Below are 20,057 nucleotides of genomic sequence, written 5' to 3' on the forward strand. Positions count from 1 at the left end.
AAAGGAGAGTGAGTTGTGCAAAAAAAATAGCAAAATGCCATATGTAAATGAATGCTACAGTGTATGTTGGTGCATATTCCACAAAATTCTGCCTCAGATGAACCAACTTGGTTTGTACTACTTTTGTATTCCTCACAGCAAATGCTGAATACAGAAGGCACTCAATAAATACTTATTGATGGGCAAATCTGAATGACAATATCCTTCTGATTACCTCTTGAGCTAATTTTTAGTGTGATTTGAGGAAGTATTCAAATCCATCTCTCCTCTTGTGGAATGTTATAAACACTTTGGTAATGATGACCTATAGCCAGGACAGGCCTCAAATTTCAGTCATACCTAGTCCAAAAAGCCCTGAGAAGTCTAGACTGGTCTTAGTCTGGAGTTCAAGCTCCCTCTTCGGTGGACGCTACTGGATTTCCAGTAGCCTTGGAAATCTTATCTATTTTGTTCCCTTTGATTGACCTTGGAATTGTCTCAGTACCCTGGGGTTCTAGACCATAATCTCCTAAGAGCAAAGATTGTTTGTGTATTGTAATTTCCTTAGTACAACATCACTGAATCAAAAGGCTTGACACATAGTAAAGCACACAATAAGTGATTTGAATAAGCACTTACATGCTTTTTGGCAGTCAGTGACAATGGTGCATGTCTCCATCGAATTCATGGTCTCATGATTGAGGAGTTAAGATGCAACATGTGGGGACAGCTAGGTGTCACAGTGGATAAAGCACTGGCCCTGGATTCAGGAGGACCTGAGTTCAAATCCAGCCTCAGACACTTGATACTTACTAGCTGTGTGACCCTGGGCAAGTCACTTAACCCTTATTGCCCCCCCCCCAAAAAAAAAGCAGCATGTGCCAATAGATATCCAGATGAAGGTGAAAGGGGCATGGTGCCCAGAGGATCATTTGGAGGAATTTAGTATGTTACACCAGAGAAACATTGGGTACTTGGAGGTTGGGAGAGGACCATCATGTGAAGAAGAATTATATTAGACTTATTCAGTTTAACCTCAGAAAGCAGTACTAAGAGAAACATAAAAATTATAGAAAGGTAGATATCTACTTAATGTGAAGGGTAGAAAAAACAGCTTCTAACAGTTAACTATTCTGAAGTATAATGGGCTGCCTTGGGAGGTGGTGAGTACCTTCTCGTAGGAGGTTTTTAAATTTTTTTTTAAATTTTTATTTTTTTTAGGCAATCAGGGTTAGGTTTCCTACCCAGAGTCACACAGCTAGGAAGTGTCCAAGGTCAGATTTGAATTTAGGTCCTTCCAGATCCAGAGCTGGTGCTAAATTTATCCACTGCACCACATAGCTGCCCTGCAGAAGTGGTGTTTTTTGTTGTTGTTGGGTTTAGGTTTTTTTTTTTTTTTTAGTAGATGCTAAATGACCACTTACTTATTGGTGATATAGGAGCAGGTTAAGACTAGGTCACCCCTGATATGTACCTCAAGTTCATGATTCTATTATTTGGTTACCAATAGGATTAATTTCTTTGATCTGAGAGCTAGTATGCCATAGTGGATAGCCTCTGACACATCAAATAGGCCAAAGCTTCTTAAATTCTTGGTTATAACCCCATATGGGGTTGCATAACTGAATGTGGGGGGGGTCATAAAAAATTTGGCAACAGTAAAAGGTTGTGTATACTTATTTTACATACCTGTATACCTGGAATCATAAAAATTTCTTGGGTAAAAAGAGGTCATGAGTAGAAAAAGTTTAAGCCCTGATCTAGGTAGTAACCCTAAGACTTGCAGAGAAGGTATCAAGTTGCATAAGTAAGTAGAAGAAGCTTTACTTTAGACTGTGATTAAGCTAGAGCTATTGTTATATTTTTATAACAACATTTATAACAAAGTTTTCCTAATTTTGATCTTAGGATCATTAAAAATGGATTTTATTGTTTTGTTTTATTTTGTTTTTTTAAACATGATCACTCTTGGATGCTGCATTAAATGTAAATTTTAACTTCTCACATTTGGTAGGTCCCAAGATGATTTTACATCAATTGATACTGGCTCCATTTTTTTAGTACATAGGACAGGCATTTTTTTTTAAGTGATATGATATAGCAGATGACTCAAGGATCAAAGGACATGGTTCGCTGAAATAAAAAATTTAGATCATTTGTTAGTATATTTATTCTTTGTCCTCTGTGGTCATTTACTTTTTTAGGAGATCCTTTCATATCTTTTGACTTTGAAAAAACTGTTCAAGAGGTCTAATTTTAAGAATGAAGGTTTAAAAAAAAACCTTTTAATACATATTCAAAATCAGAAGTTTCTCTATTTTAATCATAGTTTTTTGCCCATACTAAGCTAATATTTTTGTTATTCTTCCAGATCTTTGATTTCATTAGTATTGAGAGCTCCTCCAGGTAATGCAAATAGGCAATTATTATGCAACTTGGTCTTAGAGCAAGGGTTCTTAACCTAGAGTCTATAAACTTATTTTTTTTTTATTTGATTTGGGAGGGGGCAGTAAGGGTTAAGTGACTTCCCCAGATTCACACAGCCTCTGAACTTAAATTTTTAACATTTTAGTAACTTATTTCAATAAAATTGGTTTCCTTTGTAAACCTGTGTATTTTGCTTTATTTATTTATTTACCTATCTATCCATTCATTCATTCATTCATTTATTTGTTTGTTTATTTTTAGTGAGGCAATTGGGGTTAAGTGACTTGCCCAGGGTCACACAGTTAGTAAGTGTTAAGTGTCTGAGGCCGGATTTGAACTCAGGTACTCCTAACTCCAGGGCCGGTGCTCTATCCACTGTGCCATCTAGTTGCCCCTTTATTCATTTATAAACATTGTTCTGAGTAGAGGTCCATAAATTTCATCAGATTGCCAAAAAGGGTCCTTGACATAAAAATAGTTAAGAACTCCTGTCTTACAGGCTCATTGGGGTTTTGAGAGGTTATGTGATAGCAAAAATGTGTCAGAAGCTAGGCTAAACTTGAACCCAGGTATTAATTCCTTTGAGACCGAAGCCAGCTTTCTATCTACTATGGGCAGTGCTCGTTTTCAACCAAGTTGATGAAGCAAAAAGCATAAGTGCTTACTATGTGCCAGACACTATTCTGTACACTAGATAAAATGTTGGTAAAACTTTTAAGTTCTGTTTTCCAGCTTCATTTATTTATTTGTTTGTTTAGTCATTTATTTATTTTGTGGGGCAATGAGGGTTAAATGACATGCCTAGGGTCACAAAGCTAGTAAGTTGTCAAGTGTCTGAGATCAGATTTGAACTCAGGTCCTCCTGAGTCCAGGGCCAGTGCTCTATCCACTGCGCCACCTAGCTGCCCCCATTAAATGGATTATCTTTTTTTTTTTTTTTTTTTTGCGCAGGGCAATGGGGGTTCAGTGACTTGCCCAGGGTCACACAGCTAGTAAGTGTAAAGTGTCTGAGGCCGGATTTGACTTCAGGTACTCCTGAATCCGGGGCTGGTGCTTTATCTACTGCGCCACCTAGCTGCCCCCTCATTTAATTTTAACCAAATCATATCAGATCCCAGACTTTGAAAGGAAATAGATATTTATATAGTGCTTTCCCACTTGTTATTTCATGTGGGCCTATAAAGTTTTCTTCCTGAAAGATAGAATATTTTCCAGGGAGAAGGAGATAAGGCATGTAGATGTGAAAACAGGGGGGAAGGTGGGAAGTCAATTGATTTCAGATAACTAACTAATAATAGCATATAGGTTGTAGACTAAAATTTTGTTTTAACCTACTTTGAAGGCAGGGAACTGAGCTTAAGGTTTTTTATGGTACTAGTATTCTGTTACATGTTTAATTAGAATTATGAACATTTTCTTATTTTAAGTAGTGAACAATATTATATCTAGTTATTACAACCTATTGTATAGAATCATTCAGATATAACATCCGTGTTTTTCAATATGGATTTAAGATTTTGATTAGAAGAAAAAAATTGTACAGTGTTAGATGCTTATGTTACCTTGAGTTATGTATGACATCTACTGAAATACCTATGTATGAGCTATAGAACTGTCACTGAAATCATTTTTCAGTGTTTTGAGAACTGAGAAAGCACTTGAAAAGAAACACTGGAAGACTTCTAGATTGGAAAATTCTCTCATTCTGTTACCTACTTTCCCCTCTCCTACATACACAAACACACACACACTGTTGGCTTCCAGAACCCATAAGAAGTTGTCAATGTGGGAAATTCATGTAAAGACATAATAAGAATCCATACAGGATAAGAAGGGTGGACAGGTGACAATTTACATAAGTGAAATGAGTGCCTACACTGTTGATTACAAATCCACTGAAATATTAAAAGATGAAAACTGGAAATAAATGACATTCTATTATAAAATGCTGTGTACATGTATGCTCAACAAACATTTGTGTTTAGTAAAGATATCCTGATAGGTTTAGATTTTTAAAATAGTTGATGTATTTAACCTGGATGTATTTAATCTTGTACAAAATGCCAAATTCAATGTGCCATAGACTCAGAGAATCTTATGATGATTTCCAACATTTGGCAGTTGTCAAGTTATCTGCCTTTTTCTTTTTTAAGTGAGGCAATTGGGGTTAAGTGACTTGCCCGGGGTCACACAGCTAGTAAGTGTTAAGTGTCTGAGGCCAGATTTGAACTCAGGTACTCCTGACTCCAGGGCCGATGCTCTGTCCATTGTGCCACCTAGCTGCCCCTCTTTTCTCTGTTTTAATGTTACAAGATTACACTTTTACCTCTGCATCTCAGAGTGGCATTTATTGTTTAACTGTAGCTGCTCTTCTGTGAACCACTGAAATAATGTTACCAAACTGGTCATTGATCTTTGTGCTTCTTACTTTATAGCAGTCACTTGAAGAAAACTGAAGCTACACTGCTGCTTTTTCAGTGTCCCATCTAAGTTTGGCAGATGATTTCTGATTGTCCTGGTATCTTGATCTCTTAAGTTTCTTTTGTTTTTAATCATTTGAGAAATATAGTTTGCTTTCTTTGTTTCACTTGGCTCTGCTTCCCTTACAGATAATTTTTATGGGAAGAATTCTAAGTCATGCCTTGCCTTGGAATGCTTGTTTTTGGGGGATGTTAATCTAAGAAATAGCAAAGACTTGTTTAAGCTGTTTTATTGTATTTTAGAAAGAGCTCTTTTCCTGAAACATGCAAGAAGTAGAATTTAGAAATAAAATCTAAGGACTGCGTGTTAAATACTTCATTTAATAAATAGCTATCGATTAAATGCCTACTATGAGCTAGGCACTGATCTATTTGTCCTCAAAGAGCTTAGATTTTATTGGGGGAAGTGGCATGTACAATATACACAATATCAGTACAGGGTAAATTGAGAGAGGAGAGGGTACTAGCTAGCAGCTGGCTAGATTAGGAAAGTCTTCATGTAGAAGAGTTTTGAAGTAAAGACATTGTGAGAGCTTGAGGTAAGGTGGGAGTACATTGAAGGCATTGGGGATAGCTACACAAAAGTGTGGAGTCAAGAGTTAAGAGTATATGTGTGTGGGTGCAGCTAGGTGGCACGGTGGATAAAGCACTGGCCCTGGATTCAGAAGGACCTGAGTTCAAATCCATCTCAGTCAGTCACTTTACACTTACTGGCTGTGTGACCCTGGGCAAGTCACTTAACCCTCATTGCCCTGCAAAAAAAAAAAAAAGAGTATGTGTGAGGAACAGTAAGGGAGGCCAATTTGGCTGAAGCACAAAGTGTAAGAAGGCAGAATAATAAATAATTATGGAAAGGTAGTTTGGGGCTAGGTTGTAAAAGACTTTAAGGCTGAACAGGGGAACTTACATTTGATCCCAGAGGCAAATGGGAGCCATTGGAGTTTAATAAGTAGAGGGTGAGAAGCATGGTGAGACCTGCATTTTAGGAAAATCACTTTGGCAGCTATGTAGAGGATGGAATAGAGGAAAGATTTAAGGTATGGATGAATTTGGCTATTGAAGTGATAGATGATGAACAGGGTAATGGCCATCTAGAAAGCAATAGATGCAAGAGGTACTTTGGAGGTAGAAGTAATAGATTTGATGTTCGATTCTATATGTGAGGAAAAGGAGAATAAGAAATCAAGAATAAAACTGATGTTACAGACCTGACTGATAGTGGTGACCCTCGAGAGAAACAGTGAAGTTTTTGAAATTCTGTTGACTTTGTGGTAATGAGTTGAGTTTTAGAAATGTTGATAAAGAATCAAACAAGCATGGTGCACGTTGTTGAGCCTTATTTATTTTTGGCTTGGTTCATAAAAGAAATTGTTTTTAGAATTAAAAGAAACTCACTTTAAAGTTTTCCGTGTAGGTACACTTTAGTGAAGACATGCCAAACTCATATTTAAGAAAATAGAGCTCTTGTATAGACATCAGGCTTATGCATTATAGTAAATTTTAGAGCTAGTTGTCATTCTCAGTAATAATTGGATCTAAAAAATCTTTATAAACTGTACTAAATTTAAAGTTCTAGTAACAAGCAAACTTTTTATCTTGGAAATCATTGGGTTATATATTCCACATAGAGTGCCAATTAAAAAAAAGTTTTTGATAAAAATCTTTCTAAAATGTATTACATATTTGCTTGCCTGCTTAAGCAGAAAATTCATTTTAATCTCAGATCTCGGTGTCATTGTTGTATAATCTGTCACAATAAAACTCTTGAAAGAAATATTTAGAAATTGCATTTCTTTTTTTCCCCCAATGGTGTAAATAGAGCTTTTATTCCCAACTCCTCACTTCCTTTCCTGGAGAAAAAAACCTTATATTTCCAGGTCAAGGAATCATCTAATAGTGGGAAGAGGTTGATAAAACTGGTGGTAACACTCTTGGGGAAAGGGGAAGGAGGTGGGGAGAGGAAGAAAGAGCTGAGAATCTCTTGGACCAAACACAGAGAGCCTCAGAGTAGCCATCAATTATGTCTGATTCCCAAGTCACGTGTTCATTTTCACCAGTTATTTGGGAGGGAATAGCAATGTGACAGAGACTGGAGACATTGGACCAAAAAAATGCAGCATGGGGAACACCTCAGAATCTGTTCTTGACCTCTTTCCACTCAGGGGGTCAGGGCCTCCTGGGGGTCTCTCCTCGAGCCCCACCTCCACCTCTCTGCCAATGCCCTGAGGCTCAGGGGCCCTGCCTCTTGGGCTGAGGGGTATGTGGGGGATTCGGCCTAAAGGTTGTCCAAGACTAGCAGGAGTACCTGAGGGCTGGTAGCCACCCTCATTGAGGTCCAGGGGGTCCTCGCTCAGCAGAAGCCACATGACTGGCACGTGACAGCATACAGTAAGTGGGTCCAGACCAGCCTTGAGTATTATAGGGGGCCAGGCAGGTGGTGCTTCAGGATCTCTGCACAGGTCACAGCTTTGCCTGTGGCACAGCCTGCACCAGTGAATACTATTCGCTGGGTGGATTTGCTTTCCAGCCACCCCAGTGCAAAGCCCAGGAGGTTACAGATCTTGCTGCCATTCTGGACCCGCATTTCCAAGGTATTTGGAGGCAGACCTGGCACTGGGGGGACCAGTGGTTTCTCTACAGAGCTCACCTTCTGGTAATTCTTCATAACTGGTCCAGGGACCTTCACTGTGCCTCCACCTCCTTCTACTACCAGGGACCTCTCATGCTGGAGAATCAAGATGGCTCCATTTATTTTCAAAGACTATTTTTTAACCAGAAATAGAAACAGCATTATGATGTTTTTGAGAACATTAGAAAAAATTGAGTTGTCAGTACAAAATGGGTCTGTGATTTCATCCATTTGGGAATTCCTTCTATCTAAGCAGATTGCAACCCATCAGTGACTACTTGTCCTCTTTTTTCTGAGATTCTGAGGGTACTAGTGGAAAACTCTTAACTGACCATATGACATCTCTCTCCATAGACCAGCCTGTCTTATTATTATACATCTTGTTGATGGCATTTTTAATCGCAGTTCTTGTTCAGAAATCCTCATCGGAGACTGTTGTATTCTATGTATCACTGTCATGTAGAAAACTTGTGGAATGATGGCATTAGGAAGATGGGCCTTTCTTTTCATGGGAAGCTTGGGGTCATTAAAGAAGCTTTGCAATTAAAGAAGATTAGCAATCAAGCCTGCTCATTTCTTCTTTAACTTGGGGTCCAATTTGTTGATCATTTATTGCCTGTCCCAGATATATATTCTGATGGACTAATAGACAAACTCTATAGATTTCCAACCAAATTCATGTTGTAATCTTTACAATTGACTGGGTCCATTAAAAATCAATGCTGTCTTACTGCGTTTTTCATACCCTGCCCCACCTTGCCATCCCCCAGGCACCTATTTGAAATCTTAAACCTTTGCCTCTACTTTTACATTCTTTAAGCAGATGCCTCACATCCTACTTTACTGACAAGATTGAGGTCATCTAGCCTAAATTCCAATTCTCTATGCCTCAAAATTTCTGTCTTTCTCCTTTTTTCTATTCATAGTAGCTGAGGTTGCACCTCTTTGCCAAATGCCCCAAAACTCGGTAATGAAAGAGCTGCAGCTATTTTGAATGAATGAACAACAAAAATTATTAGGCATCTCCATATGCCAGCTTCTGTGCTTAGCATTGAGGATACAGGTAAAAGCAAGCAAGATAGGCCCTGCCTTCAGGGAGCTTACATTCTAACAGAGGAGAGACAGAGTTATAAAACAAGTGGTGGGGGCAGGGCATTAAGCCTGATTCTGGGAAGACTAGCTGAAAACTCACCTATCAGATTTTAAGGTTCCAGGAGCAGAGTCTATGTTCTTCTTGGAGAGTAAAAGGATTGAGGTACAGGCAGCTTTTGAAAATGGCTCAGAAGAATTGTTTTGTATCCTAGCCTTTTGGGTTTTTTAAGAGTAGCCTCAGACTTTCTACTTATTTTTTCTCTTTCCCATAGATCATTGATCTCTTCCCTCTTGCTATCAGATGTAATTTTTTAAATACTCATTGTAATATAGTTAATCTGCTGCCTAAGTTCTTAGACACAGCTATTTGGGTCACCAGTGATTGTCCTCTGGATGAAAATGAGATGCTTTTTCTAAGGTTGAGTCCAACTTCTATAGTGTACAGATGAGCTTTTTTGCTAGGGGTCTTTTCTGTGTGTGTGTGGGGGGGCAATTGGGGTTAAGTGACTTGCCCAGGGTCACACAGCTAATAAGTGTTAAGTGTCTGAGGCTGGATTTGAACTCAGGTCCTCCTGACTCCAGGGCCAATGCTCTATCCACTGCGCCACTTAGCTGCCCCTCGCTAGGAGTCTTTTTAATATCTAATTGCTAGGTAGTGATATTAATGGTTAAAATTGGAAGATTATCCTCAAGTGGTGACACATTGTTATATTTTGATGATTGCTTTAGAGTACATGAAAATATCAATGAATTATCAAAGTTTGAGAATGTAATATGCAAGTTAGAATTGTTCTAGTTACTCTGGGTGATATGTGAATATAGCCTTTGTGGGAGATGAGACTTTATACATAAAACAACTAGAAAATAAGATGGTCTAACGTAGTGCTAGAGAGTGTCTGATAGAAACAGAATGTAATAGGAGTTAAAGGAAAGAGCAGGGTGAGAAAGGGAACAAAGTGTATTAAATGCCTACTATATGTCAGGCACCATGCTAATTTGTGCTTTACAAATATCTCATTTGATCATCACTATGATCAAATAGTGATCTGAGTAGATCTGAGGTAGATGAGGAAAAAAGCATATAGGAATCATCAGAAATTTTCAAACATAAGAGACTTTGAACTGTGCCTTAAAGGCTTGGATAGGTAGAGTGGAAGGGTTGTGCTGCCTGCTTCCTTATCAGCTGTTACCAGATGTTTCTTTGACCAGGGTATCTCTCCTTCCTTAATCAGCTGGGAAACAAACTGTAGTCTCACAACTTTTTTCCTATTGACATTAGATCTATAGACTTAGAACTGGAAGAGACCTTGAAGGCCATCTAGTTCAACCCTTTTGTTGTACAGACAAGGAAACTGAACCCTAAAGAAGCAAAATGATTTGTTCTGCTTTATCAGGTAGTAAGTGACAGAGCTGGGGTTAAGACCCAGGTACTGTGCATCCAGATTCTTTTGGATATTGTGTTTCAGGCATCTCAAACTCAGCATATCTAAAACAAAACTCATTGTCTTTACCTCAAAATTCACCCTTCTCAACTTCCCTATACTGTTGAGTACCATCTTACTCACCTACGCTCACAACCTGTGTCATCCTTAATTCCTTACTCTCACCCCACATACTCAATCCATGCAGAAATTCTTTCTTTCTTAACATTTCTTGTATATATCCCCTTTTCTTTACTCCTAATACAGGTCTTCAACACCTCTCACCTAGACTGTTGATCTCCCTGCCTGAAATCCTTCCCCACTCCAATCCATCTTCGACTCACTTGCCAGTGATTTTTTTTTTTAAGTATAGGTCAGACCCTGTCACCATCACTCCACTCAATACATTCCAATTCTCCTTGTTACACCCAGGATCAAATATAAAGTACTCTATTTGTCATTTAGAACTTTTCATAACCTGGTATTTTCTCCCTTTTAGGTCTTTCAAATTTACTCCCTTCCATGGTGTCTATTATACAGCTACGCTGGTATAGTTGCACTTGGTACATATAGAAGATATAGGGAACAGATGGAAAACAATTTTAGGGAGCAAAGCACTAGCAGCTAAGGGTGGATGACCAAGAAAGGCCTCCTGCAGAAGCTGGGATTTGAGCCAGGTCTGGAAGGAAGTCAGGGAATCAAAGAGGTAGGGAGGGGAGAGGGAAGGGGACAGGATGTTCCAGGTATGGGGAAAGCCAGTGCAAAGCACCATCGCTGGAGATGAGAATGTTGTGAAGAGTTTTAAATGACAAATAGAAGACTTATTATTTACCTGTTGTAGACAGCTAGTGAGCACGATGGATAGAATGCCAAACTCATCTTCCTGAGTTCAAATGTGGCCTCAGACACTTAACTAGCAGGATCACAAGTGTGTGACCCTGGGCAAGTCACTCAGACCAGTTTGCCTCAGTTTCCTCATCTGTCCGATGAGCTAGAAAAGGAAATGACAAACAACTGACCAAAGCTCTTGGAATGCAGTCTCCTTGAGGACAAGGACTGCCTTTTTGTTTGTTTTTGCCTTTGTATCTGAAGCTCTTAGCATAGTGTATGGCAATTAATGAATGCTTGTTGACTGACCAAATTCATTGCTTTTTTCCTCCTGTTTCTGAAATGAGGATAATAATCCTTTGGGTCTTCTAAGATTTTTTAAGATTCATAGTCTAAGAAACCTGAAGTGAAAAGGTTACCCTTTTATTCTTTATTCATTTGGACCTTATTAAGGAACAAAGTGGTCAGCAAGGTGGTATAATGAATAGAGAACTGGCCCTAAAGTTGGGAGGACCTGAGTTCAAATGTCACCTCAGATACTTACTGTGTGACCCTGGGCAAATCACTTAACCCAAATTGTCTTAAAAAAAAAAACATCCTTGGCCATCTCCAGTCATCCTGATATGTATCTTGCCACTGAATCCAGATGGCTCTGGATGAGAGAGTGAGGTTAGTGACCTTGCACAGCCCTCTCTTGGATTTAAGCAAGTCTGGTTTACTGCAAGTCCTGATGTCATGGTCCTCTTCAAGAACAAAGGACAAATAACAGAAAGGAACAGAAGCCCACAAGTGATAATAGGTATTTTGGGTACCAGGAAGCCTGTAATAAAATTTATCTGCATTTCAGAGGCTTATATAAATCTATTGAACTTCCTAACAATTCCTCTTTGGAGTTGGATAGATTTCTGTAGTAGGGGAAGGGAGATTAAAGAGACCTGAGTCCAGCTGAGGGAGTGTCAGTAGGGTTAGGAAAGAAGAGAGATCTTAGAGCCTATTCTTTCCTTTCTTCCTTGGGATCTTCTATTCTGAAACTATAGAGCAGAAGTGTCAAACACACAGCCCTCAACTCTTCAATGTGACCCAAACTACATTAAAATGTAATTGGGATGGGGTGAGTAGGTGGTGCAGTGGATAAAGCACCGGCCCTGGATTCAGGAGTTCCTGAGTTCAAATCCGGCCTCAGACACTTGACACTTACTAGCTGTGTGACCTTGGGCAAGTCACTTAACCCCCATTGCCCTGCCAAAAAAACAAAAAAACAAAATGTAATTGGGAAATATTTAACAAAGTAAATTTAAAAACAGTAAAACAGTTAACATTAACCTGTAGTTTTCTAAATGAATACATGGCCCACAGAAATACATATATATATGTATGGTTCAGTAGCTCCTGTTTCTCCTTGGGTTGGATAGCACTGCTCTAGACCCTGTCTAGTGGTACTGGGGCTAGAGTATGGGGTCAAGGTTAAACTTCATTGATTGGTATCTGGAAGAGAAAGAATTTTTAGTTTATTTTGTTGGAGCATGATAGACACCTGAAAATTAGGTAACTTAGCCAGTCTGGCTATAATTTATTCAGTTGTGAATAATTTTTTCCCATAAGTTCTCTCACACTGAATTTCCTAGAAAGAAGGACAATCAAAGCTGGTAACTAGGCAGAAATGTTAGGATTCATAAGCAAAAAAGAGCTGAGAGAAGTTTTTCTTCATTTGTATAATTATGGAGAATAGTCTTTCTGACAGGGTCTTTTTCCTCTTCTTTGGATTTTTTTCTGGAAGTGACATTTTATTTACTTATTTGAACTGAAAGTCAGAAGTGGTGGCTATACCTGTAATTTTACTTTTCTCAACTCATGCTTTTCATTTCCAAATATTACCAACATCATTTTAGTGTAAATAAATCACCATGTTTTCTAGGAGATGATTTGAAGAAAGTTATAGTTGAATTAATAAGTTATATTAGAATAACTCAAATAATTATTAAACTAGAACTTTTTTAGAAGACAAGATTTTTTAATCTTAATTTTCATCTTAAACCCAGAAAATGTTAGAACCTTCTGTTTTTGCATGCCTAGTCAGTTCCATTTTTACATCTTGACAGAGTGCTTCTTATGACTTGTACTGAGTTTTTTACTATAGAGAGCAAAATTCAGAAAATGAATGCAGAATATATTTATGAAACTAATTTCATTCTTTTAAAGTTAATAAGATGTTTAAATACAGACAAGTAGTTATAAAAAAAACCTAATCAGAATGTGGCCTGTACTGTGCATTCCCTAATGCAGTGTTGCATGCACTACTGAGCATAATGTGAAAAAAAAAGTGCCATAAAAAGTTAAGTACCAAGTAACTAACTGGAAAAAGACCTTAATGGGAAAGCAGCCATGGTCATTAATCTGGTAGAATGATTCTTGTGGAGATGGCTGTGTGTTAAGCTGCATGGACTCTTTGGTAAGCGAAATAAGAAATTCAAAATTAAATAATTCATTAGTAATGAAGTATAAGATTCCTTAAAGTAGCTCTTAAGCACTTTTAGTATTTCCCTTTCTTTTATTCTTTTTTTCCCCCAAAACATACTTCTCTTTCCTTCTAAGAACACTTGACAACACAAACTACATACCTGTTTGCTTATCGTTGCCATGATAGTTAATTAGCACATTAGTTTTATAATTATAAAAGTGTCTCATCAAATGTTCCATATAAAGTACAAATTCTTGCTGATGCCACTGTCTGTTGTATTTGTATTTTATTTTTTATGTAAATAGTATTTTATTTTTGCCAATTACATGTAAAGATAATTGTTAACATTGTTTTTTGTTTTTGTTTTTTGGGGGGCAGGCAATGGGGGTTAAGTGACTTGCCCAGGGTCACACAGCTGGTAAGTGTCAAGTGTCTGAGGCTGGATTTGAACTCAGGTACTCCTGAATCCAAGGCCGATGCTTTATCCACTGCGCCACCTAGCTGCCCCCTTAACATTGTTTTTAAATAAGTTTTGAATTCTAAATTTTTCTCCCTCCCCAAGACAGCAAGCTGTCTGATATATGTTATACATGTACAATCTTGTTAAACATATTTCCACATTCTTCCTGTTGTGAAAGAAGACATAGAGCATTTGCCATATGTTATTTGAACCTCACAATAACACAACTAGGTACTTAAAGGTATGATTATCCCCATTTCACAGGTGAAGAAAGTAAAGCTTGGAAGTTTAGTCATTTGAATGAGGTCACAGAATTACTAATTGTCAGGTGAGAGTTTGAGAATGGTTTCCCGACTCAGTTATTAAACATTTATTAAACCTACTGTGTGTCAGACACTGTATTAAGCACTGGGCACCAATAAGCACTAAGACTCCAAGTTGAGTATTCTACTTTGCCACACTCATGAATGGATTTTAGTCCTATCTTAAATCAGTACGTTTTTCCATCTCATGGTAGTGTGTTTCTACAATTACTGGTTCTTTGTAAGATTTGCAGTTTCTTTATGTTAAAAGTTTTCAAATGTCTTGTGTTTTTATTTTTTATTTATTTTTTTTTTAGTGAGGCATTTGGGGTTAAGTGACTTGCCCAGGGTCACACAGCTAGTAAGTGTTAAGTGTCTGAGGCCGGATTTGAACTCAGGTACTCCTGACTCCAGGGCCGGTGCTCTATCCACTGCGCCACCTAGCAGCCCCCAGTTTTTTTTTTTTAATGAATTCTAACCTCTTTTGTATTTTCTATTTGTAATATAACTTTTGATACTTTATATTGTCTTGCTTTTTGATTATCTCTTCAATCAGTAAATTGAAATCTGCTGCCAGTTTGCCAAAATGCTTATCAGTTATCTTCTTCACTGGTTCATCCTCTTTTCCTTAAGGTTCAACATCTTTAGCCTTTTCTGTATACACACTGCCTAAGTAATCTCATGTCCCATGACTTCAACTTTTTATCTCTGTACAGATAATACTCAGATCTCTCTGTAGCACCATTATCTGACCTGAGCTTCAGTTTTGTGTCAATAGCTGTAAGCATAATATCCACTTGAATGTCTTGCCAGCGATTTGTATTCCATGGTTCCCAAACTGAACTGTACTTCTGCCCTTTGTAGTTGTCATAGCTAATCATTAAGTCTAGGAGTAAAATACGTTTTTGGAAACTTTTGGGTAATGGGAGAGATAGGACGGGAAAGGGAATAATAAAACGTTTATATAGCAAGTAGGATGTTCTAGACACTGTCCTACTTTACAAATATTTTATCCTTTGATCTTCAACAGCAAACCTGTAGGTGCTATTACGATCCTCATTTTACAGGAGAAACTGAAGCAAAGTGATTTGCTGAAGGTCACACAGCTTATGTCTGGAGACAGACTTGAGTTCAGTTCTCTCTGATTTCCAGGCCCAGCACTCTTATCTATTCTGCCAACTAGCTGCTTCTAGGTAGCTAATAATTATTAATTAGCATTAATTAATTACTACTGATGAAGCAAAAAAAAATTATATTAGAGTGTCTGTGGAATAGACAGGAACTAGGAGAAGTTGGGGAAAGAGCAGATCTTTTTTCTTGGAACGTTCCTTAGTCTTAGTTTGGGTTGGTGAATACAACTGGTAGTGTCAGCCTTAGTCTTCCTTTTTGAGATGCTTATATAAGACCATTAGCATTTCGTAATATTTCTTTTCTCTTCTCTTTGATGGTCCTGGGCTCCCAATTCTTTTTCACTCAGCTCTATGACCTCACTCCTTTCTCTCCACTTCCATATTCTTAGAATCTTTATCATAATGGTTCTTATTCTTAACCTGGGGTCTGTAAACTTTTTTTTGGGGGGGGGGTGGAGGCAATTGGGCTTAAGTGACTTTCCCAGGGTCACACAGCTAGTAAGTGTCAAGTGTCTGAGGCTGGATTTAAACTCAGGTCCTCCTGACTCCAGGGCTGGTGCTCTATCCACTGTGCCACCTAGCTGCCCCTGTAAACTTGTTTTTTAAATATTTTGATGACTATATTCCAATATAGTATCCTTTGTAATCTTATGCACTTTATTTTATACATTTAAAAACATTATTCTGAGACACCAAAAAAACCTTTTTGGGTTCAACCAAGTTTCTCTGGCAATGGCCTTAGTGATTCAAAGAATTGTCCACTTCCGTTCACTCTCAGCTGATTGATTGGCTCAATCAAGAAGTGTTCTTGTGTAACTTTTTAAGTGGGACAGGATAATCAGTGGAGCCCTACCCATAAATGTCCATGACATAATCATTCTGTTAATGACATAATTGTTCTTGTCATCTAGGCATAAAACATTCATCATTTTAACTTTTTCCTTTCCTTTGTTCTTCATATCAGTTGCCAAGACCTGAATGTAATTTTTTCTTGGCAGCAATAATGGAGTGGTTTGCCATTTTCTTCTCCAGTGGATTAAGACAAATAGAGGTTAAGTGACTTGCTCAGGGTCATCCAGCCAGTGAGTCAGATTTGAACTCAGGTCTTCCTGATTCAACACTGTATTCACTGAGCCACCTAACTGCCTCCTTGTCTAATTATAGCTAGTATTTGTATAGTACATTAAGGACTACAAAACACTTTACATATACATTAACTCATCTGAGCCTCACAACAACTCTGTTTGTTTTGTTTTGCAGGGCAATGAGGGTTAAGTGACTTGCCCAGGGTCACACAACTAGAGTCAAGTGTCTGAGGCCAGTTTTGAACTCAGGTCCTCCTGAATCCAGGGTCAGTGCTTTATCCACTGCTCCATCTAACTGCCCCTCACAACTCTGAAAAGGAAGATTGTTTTTATCCCTATTTTTCAAATGAGGAAACCGAAGCAGATGCTAAGTGAATTATATTGGGTCATACAGCTAGTAAGTGTCTGAGGCATGATTAGAACTCTGGTCTTCCCGACTTCAAGTCTAGTGTGCTACCTAGCTATCTCTTTATGAAGGTTTTAGTGGATTGATTGCAAGCCCAGCATGAGTCAACAGTGGAAAAAAAAATATTTCAGTCTTAGGCTGAATCAGGAGAGGAATAGTATTTTATACCAGATAGAAAGGATAGGAATAGGGGGCGGCTAGGTGGTGCAGTGGATAAAGCACCGGCCCTGGATTCAGGAGTACCTGAGTTCAAATCCAGCCTCAGACACTTGACACTTACTAGCTGTGTGACCCTGGGCAAGTCACTTAACCCCCATTGCCCTGCAAAAAAAAAAAAAAAGAAAGAAAGAAAGGATAGGAATAGCCTAATCAGTTTTGGTTATCTGCATCTACAGGACTTCATTCAATTTTGAGTATCATGTTTTAGTATAGACATTGGTAAACTTGGAGGGCATTCAGAACCAAAGTCACCAGGATGATGAAGGGCTTCTAGGTTATCTCCCTAACTCTGATCCTTTGCTTAAGAGCTTTCACCTGACAGTCTCTTTACCTCCTACTGTTCTGGGCCCCAATTCCCTAATCCTAAAAAAAATTGATCTCAAGGTTTTAGCACAATAGGTCCACAATACTCTGTTCTACCTTTCCAGTCCTCTTACAGCTTATTCATCTTCTTAGAATTTATTACATACTCCAGTTAAGAAACACTATTCTTCCTGTTCCTCACATAAGCCTCCATCTCCTGGCTACATGCATTTTCACTGACTGCCCCTTATGCCTATAATTCTCTCCTTTCTCATCTTTTCTAACCTGGCTTTTCTCAAATCCTAGTTAAAATCCCACCTTCTACAAGAAGCCTTTCCGAAACTCCTTTAATGCTAAGGTTTTCCCTCTCTTAATTAGCTCTTAGCACAATGCCTGGAACACAGGTACTTAATAAATATTATTCATTGATTAATTTATCTCTCATAATAGTTTTGTTTGTACATAGTTGTATGTATGTTCTCTCCTCCATTAGACTGTGAGTTCCTTGAGCATAGGTACCATCTTTGGGGGGGGGCAGGGCAGTGAGGGTTAAGTGACTTACCCAAGGTCACACAGCTAGTAAGTGTCAAATGTGGAGTGTCTGAGGCCAGATTTGAACTCAGGTCCTCCTGAATCCAGGGCCAGTGCTTTATCCACTGTACCACCTAACTGCCCCCCAGGGACCATCTTTCACCTGTCTGGGTATATCCAGCGCTTAATACAGTGCCTGGCATATAGACACTTAATAAATGCTTAGTTTCTGACTGAAGGGGTAATTTTTTGGCTGAAATTGTCATAAATTGTTAATGAATGTGGTGCAGGACTTGTTATATCTTGAAAAATGGGTAGGATTTGGCAAGGGAGAAGAGGCCATTCCAAGCAGGTGAGAGATCATGAAGAAAGGCAGGGAGCAGAATGTCAAATATATGTCTTATACTTGGGACATTGAGGTCATTCACTTACCTGGGACAGAGGACAGAGGGATGTGTATAGAGGTATTAGCGTCAGATAAGATTAGTTAGGTCTGATGAAACCAGGTTTGGTTAATGAGACAAGTGACAAATACTGAAATGCAACAGGAATTACAATTAAATACAAATTGTAAAGAATTAATTGTTATTTGAGGTTTTTATGCCTTGGCGAGCACTGGCCTGGGGCTCCGCAAACCACACGATGCTCCACCCACTGGTTGTAGCCATTGCCATGGTGCTGGCACCTCATGTCATCACCACTTGCTGATATCTACATGGGCCTGGCAAAATTATAATGATTGGAAGCCTAGTGAGGGCAGTCATGTGACTGTCAGAGTGGCCAGACAATTGGTTGGGGGCTGTGTGGGGTTTCGGGAAAGGGGGAGAAGTCGCCATTCTAGCTGGAAGCTGGAAGGTGACAGGAGCGGGGCTGTGTATTCTCAGCTGATTCTTGGTTGGTGATATTTTTTTCAGGTTGTATAATTTCCCTTTCCCCATTTTATTTCCTTTCCCTTGATTCTACTGATCCTGTTTGTGTGTTTTTTTTTTAAAGTTTGTTCTTGTTAAAATAAATCCTGTTCTGTTTTGAGGGAGGCTGCTGGTCTCCTTCCTTGCCCCAATATTGCGGCGAGTCGCTTAGCTAACACTCCCCAATTAAAAATTGGTCCCCACAAAATCTTCACATTAGCCAGGTTGTGAAAGAAAATAAACAAAATAACTTTAGAAAGAGGAGCTAACAAAATTATACTTCAATCTGTATTCAGATACCATCAGTTCTTCCTCTGTTGATGGTTTGCATTTTTCATACGTCCTGATATCATCCTGCTCATCATTTCTTTCAGTTACTAGCTAACTGTATTACCCTCCATCTTATTCCCTCCCCTTGATATTTACTATTTTCTATCTTCCTTCATCCTATCCCTCCTCAAAAGTGTTTTGCTTTTTACTGTCCCCTCCCCCAATCTGTCCTCCCTTCCTTCTCTCTCTCTCCCTTATCTCCTTCCCCTCCCACTTTCCCTCAGGGCAAAATATATTACTATACCCACTTGAGTGTGTATGTTAATCCCTCTTTGAGCCAATTGTGATGAGAGTAAGGTTCACTCTCTCCCCCACTCCTTCCCCATCTTCCCCTCCACTCCATAAGCTTTTTCTTGTTTCTTTCATGTGAGCTGCTTTTCACCAGTCCACCTCTCCCTTTCCCTTTTTTCCAGTGCATTCCTCTTATCTGTTAACTTTATTTTAAAGATGTCATCATGGGTCAGCTAGGTGACACAGTGGACAAAGCACCAGACCTGGACCCAGGAGGCCCTGAGCCCAAATCCAGCCCCAGACATAAGCTACCCCACCCTGCCTGCCCCACAAAAAACAAGGATAAGCAAAAAATAAATGCTTTACAGATACCATCCCTTCATATTCAATTCACACCTGTGCCCTCTTAAGTATATTCCTTTCAGCAACCCTAATACTGAGAAAGTTCTTATGAGTTAGAAGTATTATCTTCCCGTGTAGGAATGTAAACAGTTTAACCTTTAAATATCCCTCATGATTTCTTTTTTCCTGTTTACCTTTTTATGCTTCTCTAGGGTCTTGTATTTCAAAGTCAAATTTTCTATTCAGTTTAGGTCTTTTCATCACAAATGCCTGAAAGTCCTCTTTTTTCATTGAAGTCCCATTTTCCCCCCTGAAAGATTACACTCAGTTTTGCTGGGTAGGTGATTCTTGGCTGTAGTCCCAGTTCCTTTGCCCTCTGGAATATCATGCCCTCCATTTCTTTAATGTAGATTCTGCTAGATCTTGTTTTATCCTTATTGTAGCTCCACAGTATTTGAATTCCTTTTTTCTAGTTGCTTGTAATATTTTTCTCCTT

At 38.7% G+C, this 20,057-nt stretch overlaps 1 protein-coding gene and 1 pseudogene across 1 annotated transcript in view; one reads left to right on the forward strand and one right to left on the reverse strand.

Moving 5' to 3' along the window:
- The window catches only part of WNK1 (WNK lysine deficient protein kinase 1), a 176,450-nt gene that overhangs the window by 12,297 nt on the left and 144,096 nt on the right, over window positions 1-20,057 (forward strand).
- LOC122727704 lies at window positions 7,053-7,551 on the reverse strand (annotated as a pseudogene).

The sequence above is a fragment of the Dromiciops gliroides genome, chromosome 5, assembly GCF_019393635.1.
Source record: "Dromiciops gliroides isolate mDroGli1 chromosome 5, mDroGli1.pri, whole genome shotgun sequence".
NCBI lineage: Eukaryota > Metazoa > Chordata > Mammalia > Microbiotheria > Microbiotheriidae > Dromiciops > Dromiciops gliroides.